This window comes from Neopelma chrysocephalum, unplaced genomic scaffold (genome assembly GCF_003984885.1).
Source record: "Neopelma chrysocephalum unplaced genomic scaffold, ASM398488v2 Primary Assembly neopelma1_142, whole genome shotgun sequence".
NCBI lineage: Eukaryota > Metazoa > Chordata > Aves > Passeriformes > Pipridae > Neopelma > Neopelma chrysocephalum.
The window spans coordinates 1157793-1169297 of NW_020897804.1; positions in this window are offsets into that span (position 1 = coordinate 1157793).

The following is an 11505-nucleotide window of genomic DNA, read 5'->3' on the forward strand; positions in this document are numbered from 1 at the left end:
CCTGAACTACACAAGGCTTTGATCTGCACAGCTCTGGGGGATCCAGGAGAATGGGAAAATACACTTCAGACCCTCTCAGAGGAGGTGCCTCCCAGGGTCGTTGGGTTTCTTTCCCAGGAAAGCATAAGCACTGCAGAGCTGGTGGGGATGAGTGGTGCCAGGGAAAATCCTCTGGATTGAAGCAACATACCGCTGATAGTGGAGGTGACTCACAAAGGTCAGACTCCTCTGCCCCTGTCTCCCACCCACACCAGCGTTCTGGTCATCCCAAGTACCAGACTCTGGTCATGAAGGATTTAAGATTTCCTTCTCAGCTCTGCTAATGTGCTGATGTGCCCCAGAGCTTTGGCCCCAGCAGGGCTACAAGTATCTGTGCAAGGAGATAAACTGGCTTGCCAGGACTCTCACCAGTGCGAGGCAGACAGGATGACTCCAGAATATCTGATTGAATGGTGAATGTTGCACCAGAGCCATCAGTGGGCTGATGTCTTTGATGAATGGGCTGCTGGCACTCTGCAGCTCACCCATCCATGGTGCAAAACCACTGTGTGCTTGGCACCAGCTTTATCCTCTCCTGAAAAATAGCCGCTGGACACCAGGGTCCGAAGCAGTTTCTGTTGGATTTTAAGCACATTTAAATGCAAGATAAAAAGTGACAGATTAGTAGGACAAAATTTGGGCTGGTGTTGGCCAGAGGACCAAAGGCTGAGAGACAGCATTATCTCTGGAGAACCCACTCTTTTGGTGATAGTTTTTAACTGACTACAAGGGACATGTGAAGGGAAACAAGAAGTATTTGGGTCAAGGAGGGCCTGGTGTGACGCACAGCAAAGCTCCCGTGAGAGTCTGAAGTTCAAACAAAAACAGAGAGACAAAGCATCCCCTTCTCAGCTGACTGTGACACTGGCACAGCCCTACTGACTCCAGGATCATTAGTCCTTATCCACATTAAAACAAAAGGTTCGGGACACAGGATTTCAGACCACCAAGTAGTAATATTCCATTGTCTGTGGTAATGTGATATTTGTTTGAATATGAAAACCGGTCTTATAACATAGTAGGTCTTGTTGCCAAGATTGTCTACTGTGAATGAGGAAAATTGTGTAAATGAAGTGGTAACCTTTTTGCTCTCACTGCTTTCTTTGCTAAAATAGATAAACAACAGAATATTTCAGTCTCACAAACTTGTTTCTGAGCAAGACAGTTATCTCACGATGCCAGAAATATGAAGCTGGACCCAAGTCAGGGTTCAAGAGGTGAAAGGAGACACCATCTACAGCCATGTATGGCTCTCAGCTGCACAAGGCATGAAGGGATGTGCACAAGGCATGAAGGGATGTGCACATGGTCTTAGGCACATGATGGATTCTTGGGGTGGTCTTTGGCATGGCAAGAGTTGTACTTGATGACACTTGTGAGTCCCTTCCAACTCAGGATATTATATGATTCTATGATCCAGAAGTTGCTAATGCTGCAGTGACTGCAATTTCCCATCAATCCCAGGTGCAAGTCCTCTGCCTGGACCTGAGTTTGGTTGCTTTCTCTGAATTTTATTTTTATTTTAAATCAGTTTTAATAGGCATGAAGAGATTCACAGAAAAAATTTGCCCTTAGGCTTGCTCATCTTCCCTGAGAGTCTTCTATATTCCAGCGATATTCCCCAGGGGTGCCGAGGGAGCGTTTACATTTGTTTGGAAGAGAAATGAAGATTACAGATTTTTAAATAGTGTTTATCCCACCCTCACTCTAAGGGGAAACAAACACATGCATCAAACACATTGACATTGGGATTTTCATCCCTCTGCAAAATAACTCTAACTGCTCTTCAACAGATGTGCTTATAATTAGTGAACACTGTGAAATGCCAGGATTAATTTAATACTGTGCAGTACTGACAGTTGCTCAGCAGGAGACCTGCAGGTGTGCAAGGAGCTCTGACTTGGTTGCAGAACAATGTTAAAGAAAAACCCTGCAAGAGTGAATTTGTCCTAAGTCCAAAATATCCCTTAGCTTTGTTAAGGCTCAAGCAGGTAGCAGGTACCTTATTCATGTCTGTGAATATCATGCAAAAACTTGAGGGCTTTTGCACAGCTTTGACACTGGCTGCACATGGAGCTGGGCAGAACCTCACTTCAGATCAAACTCTCCACCGCAAACTCAAAGAGTTGCAAGTCCACAAGAAGCCCAGAGACTTCAATCTGTGGAGGAGGCCCCCAGAGCCATGGTTTAGCTCTGGAGAAGCTTAGGATGATCACCACTAGTGGCATGATCACTCAACATGGGCAGCTATAAACTGTAGAAGAATGTGGTGATTGTAGTTTCTATTCCTGGAAGCGTCAGGTCTTAGATGAGGTTTTGAAAAAAATAAAATGGACTGCACTTGTTGTGTTGCCATTCCTACTGAGTGAAGATATCCAGACGTACTGGTGCTGTCCAGTATGTCATGTGGACATGGGATCAGCGATTCATTCCTGTTGGTCTCAGTACAAAGTTAGGTGCCTAAATAAGCACTAGGAGCCCAAGTACCCTATTGGGTTTGGATCTTGGCCCTTAAAAGAGATCTGCTTTCTTTCAAATCAATTTCCAGCTTTTTTTGGTAGAGCAATAGCCAGGTTTACACACTGTCCTGTACATATCTTTGTCTAGGAAGCTCGACCATCGTATTTCCAATACCTCAGTAACATCTTCCTTTATTAAAAGTTTGGCAGGAAGGGAGAGGTATTTGTTTTGTATCCGTTCTCTCATGCCATTTTAAAACTTAACTCCAGATGAAAGCAATATGGGTAAATATTTATAAATGACCACCTCTGTAGGCCTCTTGTCTTACAAACCCTGGTTTCAGCTTCAATGGCCTTCTCATGTGACATATAGGTAGAATTCAGTTGCTTAAATGTGCCTTTGAGATACCTCTTGCAGCTCACCTGGCCTCCATCAGTCCCTCCAGGAGAGCACAGACCTTTGTAGGTCCTGTGGGACACTGGCCAAGCCCATGTGGGTGCCTTGCAGATCCTAAGCTCTCTCAAACAGCACTGGATGACTATGTTTGGAAAATCAAATCATGGACACAGCTTTCAGGGTTGCCCTGTCATCCTTGCAGGCACAACAATCAGTGTTTGAACATATCTTTTCCCAGGCAGTGTTAGCTGGAATATTTTTTTTTCATATTTATGGTGTTTTGATGAAACAAAAGAACACACTTTGGTGAGTAATGTCTTTTATCAATGGAAAATGTTAAACATGTTTTTTGGCACCTAAAGGTCCTGCTCGTACACCCAAAAGCTTATCTATTTGTTCCAGTTATATCAAATATTCCAGTAGGAGATACTACTAAAAACTTTGTTTATCTTCTTGTGCTGAGTTGAAGTGACAAACAGAGATACTTTGCCCACATGAAGCAGCTCAGGAAGATGAGATAGAATTTAAACATTCTCTCTAAAACTTTCAGCTCTTTCTTTGCCGTAAAACATCTGAAAGAGAAGTAGGAACTCATAAAAGAACATGAAAGCATTTAGTCATGAAAACAATTTTTTCTTGAAATAATTATAGTATTATAGAATGCCTGCTCCAACCAAGATGGGCTCTTGTGTGCTGATTGAGAATTTGGCAAAACAGATTTATCCAACAAGGATATATACTTTCTAATTTTTTTTTCCTGCTAGCAGAATGAGATTGTGGTTTCCTCGGATGTATTCTTTTGCCAAATATCAGATGATTTTTTCCAAAATTGTTTTTTCAGTGTTATTTTTGAGAAATTAACACTTGTTTTTCTCAGTCTCTGATCCTCAGCACCCAATTCACTCTGTCTAGCTTTGTGGTTGCCCAAACAAATGATGACATCCTCCTTTGTTTTCTGTCTCCAATTGCAACTGAACCTCGCTTGTACATTTGAATGTGAGAAATGACATGTCAAGTCCACTAGTCCGCATGTGTGTCTGTTTAGGGAAGTGAACATAAGAAAAGCATGAGTACTTTGAATTAAAAATATGTGGAACTTTGTTCAGTTACAAGAGAAACGTGGCATATTTTCTTTCCTCAGCTGATCTGCTAGCCTTTCTCAGGAACATTGTGGACCAGGTTCCATTGTTTGGACACAAAGATATGGAAAGAGTTCTAAATATGCTGGCTGTGAAACTTGAAATGATGTAAAATTTGCCTAGTCTTGAGTTTTGTTTGAAACTTAGCTCATTTTCCCTCAAGGGTTTGCTCTAGTTCCCACCCTTTCTCCAACAAATACAGTTGGACCAATCCATAGTAAACTTGGACAATTTATGGCTCTGCATCAGTTCTGTGCAGAACTCTCTGGCTTCAGATGGTTTTGACATGAAACCAGATGAAGAATTTGCTTTATCCCTAAACTTAGCATGCAATTCAGAGCAGGAACCCATGTGGATTGAAACTACAGCAAATGGTTTTGTAATCCCCTTCAAAGAGAAACAACCAAGCAGAACAGCGGTTCTGTTAATGGTTCAAGGAAGCTCTGCTGATTAATGACCTCAAACTATTTGCAAACAAAAATAACTGGAAAGTAGTTCAAAAGGGATGTCACATTCCCATCATTCAGGGAATTTTGACTAAAATATGAACATGTTGACAATTGCATAACTTGGATATGAACATCTTTCACTGTTTTTTGTATATTCCCATACTTTGGCAAACAGGAATTGTGCCACGTAGAAAAGTGTTACGGTGTCCTAATGAAATTTTTAGAACATAGCAATGACTCTAGGGGAAGTTGTAGTACTTTAAAATATATAGTACTAGAGTGGTACTAGTATTTTTATCCCATTTTTTCATTTTGCTCTCCAGAATTTACTTGGAAATTACCTTACCACTTCTGGCATTAGGATTTTTAAATGTGGTTTGTGGAATAACCAATAAAGAAATGCAATTAACCAATTACAGTCTAAAACACATGGCAAATCATGTAAGAAACCTCAACCCCCCAGATAATACTAAGTAATGTATGAGCAATATGCTCACTTCTGGGAATCTCTAGTTCTGAAAGCAGTAGATCTAGAACTGGTCCATGATAATTGCATTTCCAGCCATTTTTCTTCCTTTTTGTCTGCAAGCTGATACTTTTGAACTGCTATCAAATCTAAAGGATGGGTATCACTTTATGCCAAGGTGGAGCCTGATCAGTTTTGTGGCTAATGGAAGACTTTTTAGCACTTTAGCCTTCAGAACCATTCCTTGCCTTTTGCCATTCAAACAGGGCCTTTGAAACAGGTAGTTTTTGGTGGAACCAGGACAGAAAAAAAACTGACTGTAAACTGCAAAGAGCATGAAGTGATTTTTCTAAGAGTAGAGAAGAGGGGAGAGAATGGTTGAGGAGAAGTCTGAAATTAAATGGGCTTCAGTTCTTAAACAAGATCTGTGTTTCTGCTGACTCTTTATCTCTTTGAAACAATATGTTCTGTAAACTCCTAAATAGCCTTTTTTTCTTTTTTTTTTGCCTTTTTTCTTTTTGTTATCTCTTGATCTTAGCAGAGAAATCTTGTCTTTGAGTAGTTTACATGACAGCAGAGTTACTCATTATGGACAGCTCTTCATACCTCCTGTGAAGGTTTCATGAGCCATTATGGATTGTCCTTAACAAGGGAGTGGCACACCAAGAGCTTTCATGTGCTGGTGCTCAAGTTACTGACCACTGCCCTCAGAATTAACCAGCAGAAGGGGAAAATTGTGGGTTTTCTGCAGTCCTTTCCTTTTCCTGAGCCATGCAGGAGTGGGGTGTTGACTGAGAACCCAGCCTGTGTGTAGCACTGGTTTGTTTGACAGCACTGACCAAAATTAGGTTTTTAAGATTTAAGGGAAATACCCAAGCAAAACAAAATGACAGCAACAAAAAGTACCTAACTAAGCAAAATGAGTCATAGCATAACAAAACAAAAGCCTCTGCTATTAAATTTACTCCACAGTTTCTGTCTACATGGTATTTTAATTGCTTAAACTTTAAAATGTACATATTTATGTACACATTGAGATCCAGTGTTAGGCTACCTCAGCTCCAAATTCCCTGAGGTTTGATTTTGTTCTATTTAATGCATGCATTTCTAGAATATTTTAAATTTTTTTAGTAAGCTGATCAGGATGAGATTAAGACATGTCTTGGTCACAGGCTCCCTGTAAAGGCAATGGGTAGGCAAGGGTTCAGTCCTCTTTAATTAATCAAACATAAGCATGACAGGGTCTAGTGGTTGCAAGCTGAACTCAGGAAAAAGCTGAATAGGAAATAAAATGTAAATTTTTTATCCTGAGCATAATTAGATATTAGAACAGTTTCCTGAGGATGGAGGTGATCTCTCTCTTCTCAGGACTGGGTCTCTTTCTGACAGAACTGCTGTGCCCCAACTCTCGGGTTCTGGCTCTGAGCAAGGAACCACACTAAGACAAATATCTGAAGTGTTAGTGATGCTTTTCCTCTGTTTTAATTTCAGTTTAATGTGAAATTCTTGTGCATGAAGATTACTACAAGATGAGGAAATGCCAGAGGCAATATAAGGGAACCAAATTCTCACTTGGTTGCAACCTTCCTCCTGGAGAGATTTGTTCAGGAACAGCCATAGGGTACATCTGAGTGCACTGGTGGCAACAGAGAGAGCTATTGCTGCAAAAAAAAGTACCAGCAGAAGGTGAAACTGTGTGAGAGAACCTGCACTTCAGAAAACAGAGAAACTTCTGGAAGCCTCTAAAGAGGGCACGAGAAATAATCAGGGCTCCTGCCTCATATAGGGTACAAAACTAAAAGACGGGATCGCTTTTCGTTATGTGGCAATAATTTCATCATTTTTGTGGTTTATGAAGTCAGCAGAGTTCTGTGAGGGGTTTAACGCCTCGTAATTCACAGATGCCTGTAGGGTGTGTGTGTGCCTGTGTGTATGTTCCTGTGTGACGTTTTTTTCCAAGTGCGTGCTGCCCCGTTGGTCTGTTTGGGTGGCAGCAGGAGCTGAGCAGCTGGGAGGTGCCTTTGGGAGGTGGCTGTGCTGTGGCCCAGAGGGCATCATGGCTTGCCCAGTGATCACATTGAGGAGGAAAGGGTGATCCACAGTGGACCATGTGGACAGGGCACCTCAGCACTGACTCTTTGTCAGCTGGTTGCATCTCAGCAGCACCCACTGTTCCCTTGGCAATAGCTGAGTTACATTACTCACAATAACATTTGGCTTAAAACCACTCTTATCTATGTTGCTTGAATTCCTGTCTTCTCTACGGCACCAGTGATGGTGAATCTACAAAGCCTTGGGGACTTACACTGAAGGGTGAGGGGTCTGCATGAACTAAAACGGTGCCGGGAACCATAAATTAAATAAAAAATTATTTAATGAAGTTTCTTCCAGAAATGAAAGGGACAATGAGAGCCCAAACACTGAGCATGTTGAAGATTCAGGGCCAGATCCAGAGGCTTACTCACCATTTGGCTTAGTGGCCTAAAGATCATCATGAAATGATGAAATAGAGTAAACCGAGAGCTGCTCTTACATTCCCTGAATGCAAAAGGCCTCAGAGAGTTACCAAAGCACAACGTTTTCTAAGACAGAAGGATATTCTGACCTTGCCCTGTAGGATGGGAAAAGGCTCAGAGACTCCTGAGCGTTGAGACTTCAGTGCAATGTGGATTCTCCAGGAAACTCAAGGCAACTCTGAAAAACTAGGATAACATAAAGTTGCCCTCACTTACATGACTACTAGGTTTTTCTTTGGGTCAGAATTAATTTCTTAATGCTTAATGACAGAAGGATCAGCCTTTTTTTCTGCTCTTTTTATCATTCAAGCTGGCCAACTTTCAGTAAAAGCTTGTTAACTCATTTTGATATGGGGAATTCCCACATCCCTATCTCACAAACAGAATAGCAATTCCCATTGAAAAAGTGCTGTGGGATCATATTACTGACTGCTGTTTCTTAGCAACTTTTGGAGTTGTCTGCACAACTGAGGCAAAGAATTCATTTTGACAGCAAGGGTTACCACCGTATTTCTGAGAAGGGGGTACAGTTCTGCATTGAAATAGGAATGGGAATGTCAGAGCCAGACTAAATGTATCCTTCTCTGCCATTCTTATGAGTTAATTAATAACTGATATAGTGAGGGATTCATGTTGTCCCTGCCAGGTGTTCATTGAGGTCTGCAGGAAAAGGAGGCAAGGCACATTGTTATAGACTGACTGACTGACTGATGACATTTTATGAAGCAACTCAAAATGAAAGGGCAGGTGTGTTTGGTGAGCTGCAGCATTTGAGTGTTTGTTGGCTTTTGGCTGACAGACTCACACAACATTTAGTGTAACCCTTTACCAAAGAAACCAACAGGTTCTTTCACTGGAGGTGACTACTGACAAAGTCTACGGTTTTAGTGGCATTAATGCCACTTCAGCATGTTCTCTCTTGTTTGGATGGATGAATTAATTTGATTAAATTCAAACTCACCTGAAAACTATGGGATAAGATGCTGAAGAGCATTTTATCATGAAAGGATTGAAAATGGGGAGTAAAGAAAAATAAATAAAGGGGGTGGGAGACAGGGAAGAGAGAAAAATGAGCATAAAAATATATATTCAAGTCATACAATGCATCATGTGTCAACATGAGTATGAAACCTACTACAACTTCCTTAGCTTTGTTGGAGTATTTTTATTCATAATTCAAAAGAAAGTCTCCCATTTAGCAAAGAGAAAATCATACCCAGACCCTGCCAAGATACAGAAAAAGCTTAAAGTTTAGAAGGAAAGGAATTTTATAAACTCCATCTACAAGAATAAAGTAAAAATTAAAAAATACCCTTATTCCTTGGAATTTGACCATTGTTGCATAGAAATGTATCTTAAGGCATGCATGTGCTTAGTCTTATGCACACCCTGAGGGTCCCTACTTTGAGGTATGGGGAGAGAGGGACAAATCAAAGCCAGACCTACACATCCAGGCCTCTGGCAGACGTCACTCTTGGCAGCAAGCCTGCAGGTGTAAATAAGTATTGTTTAATGTGATGTGTGAGTGTCCACACAGCTCAGGCCCACTTGTTTCTCATCACATCACAAGGTTGTTGAACAGTCCATGGATGGACAGGGATACAAACATCCAAATTCACACTCATTAAGAGAGCAGTTAGTGTATAACTATTTCTTCAAACGGGTGTCCAGCTATTGCAAGACACAGTCTTCTTTATTCCTGTGTTCTGAAAGTATTTGTCAGTGTTTGGGTTGTTTCATTGTTTGTTTTTTTTTCTTCAAGAGGTGCTTTCCACATGCCTTAAGTTGCATATAGGCTTCCACATCTGATTCTGATGAAGCTGTTTCCCGTTAGATCAAATTATTTCTTGTGACCGTTTTTCATGGATTTCTCTGTTTGGAACAAAGGCCATTTTTGGTCCCATGGGTCAAAAGCCTTGATTAGTAGAGCCTTTACAGACTCATCATCTGCACTGCTGATGGCCCTGCCTGGTATGGACAAAATGATCCTCTGGTTGCCTCTGATGTGCCTGAGAGAGGAAAGCTGTGACATGACTGCTGCACTAGAGTATCCCAAGGGATCCAGCCCCTAATCCCTCATTTCTTGCTTTTTACTGTTGCTGTTAACTCAGCTTGATAGATTAACACCATTAGGAAATGCCCAGTGACATGATGGTGGGTCACAGCCCTTGCATATGGGCACAAACTGTGAGTGTAGAGACCAGTGGAGCTCCCCAGTGGTTGTGTTTCCCTTCAAAATAGGATTTACTCTTCCAAGCCCCCTGGAAGCTTTTGAAAATGTTCCTCCAGTGCAAAGTAGGAGAAGTGAAGTAAAATATACGGGTTAGGAGTCACACCAGTCCTAAAGAGGAGAAAAAAAAAAAAAGGAGCAAATGTCATCGACACGCATGAGGAAATAAAGCTTTTTTAACCTCTAAATAAGATAGGGATGAAGAGAGTTCTTTGAAAATGCTCATGCTGTGAATTGAACATTTTGCTTGATTCCAGGTTCTTAGAAAAATAAAATATTTGTGTTTGATATATTTTGTCTTCTTTTTCTTCATTGTTATCCTCTCTTTTTGCTTTCCTCAGCTAGGGGAAAGAAAAAGGACAGATACGGAAAGGTATATAGAAAAAAGAGGAATGTGTATTTTCGTCATAGGAAAAGAAAAAAGGAGGAAAAATTAATAAAGGAAAATGAAAGACAACATTTAAATTTGAGAAAACACTACAGAGTAAAACCTTGGTTTTCACATTATTTTCAGATGTTTTATTCAAGAAATAGGGAAAAAAAAAAAGAGATACATTTCCCATGAAAAATTCTATCACAATCGTGAAGTTATTTTTCATCAAAAACAGGTATAGCTAATGACAAGTGTTCCAGCAAGCTTTGCAGAAAGGCAAAGGCTTACACTTGCAGCACACAGCTTAGCTCCATTTCAGATCACATGAGGATTGTCATCAGCCCAAAAATCAGGTTTTGCCTCTGAAAACTTATTTCGTAATCCATGGGAAGACTGACGGTGCCTGCAGAAAGCAGCTGGCTGCGGATAGCTCTGTTGCTGCTCAGCTTCACCAAGTGATCATTTCCAAAAACTTATCTGCTATGTATTGAGGCCAAATCTGACAATTCTAGGCTCTTGGGACCTGCTGTTCCTCTTGTCCTTTGGGAGGATAAAACTGCAATATCAAGTAGTCTGATGAACTCCTTGTCTTCAAGTCCTCTTTAGATAAAATCAAACACCCTTGTTTTTCGTCACTTAGAGAACAAGGCAAGCTAAATTCTGTATACTCATCCAGACTTTTATTTTAACCGCGTCTTTAGGTCTCTGTGAATTGCTTTCAAAAGGAAGATCATAGAACCATAGAATGGTTTGGATTGGAAGGGATCTTAAAGATCACCTAGTTCCAACTCCCTTGCTGTGGACACCTTCCACTAGACCAAGTTACTCAAAGTCCCATCCAACCTGGCCTTGAACACTTCCATGGATGGGTCATTCACAACTTCTCTGGGCAACCTGTGCCAGGGCCTCACCACCCTCACAGTAAAGAACCCCTTCCTAACATGTAACCTAAATCTCTCCTCTTTTAGTTTAAAACCATTCCCCCTTGTCCTATCTGTATCTGCCCTGGTTAAAAGTCTCATGGAGAAGTGCTCTTCTTTGACTATCTTCTGCTAGAACTTCAGAAAAGATGACCAGCTTCTTCTCTGGGTAGCGTTAAATCATAATAGGCTCTGAGAGTTTCAGGCATAAGAACAAACCTTGTTCTTACCTGCAACCAGTCCTGCACTTCTCTGCCTCAGCTTCCCCATTCACATAGCGGTCACCATGTGAAAAGTCAAATTGAAAAATGTTTCTGCTTTGCCTTAAGTAACTTTAACACTTTGTCTTTTATCTTCACCAAATTTAATGACCACAGGGAACAGCATTATTTTGTCATCTGGAGGAACGACAACTGAGTGAATGTGTCTAAAAAGTTGGTTGGTTGCATGATGATCTCTCTTTTTCATTAATGTAATCTTGTCACAGATTATCTGTTCTCACAGGGAATTTATCCTA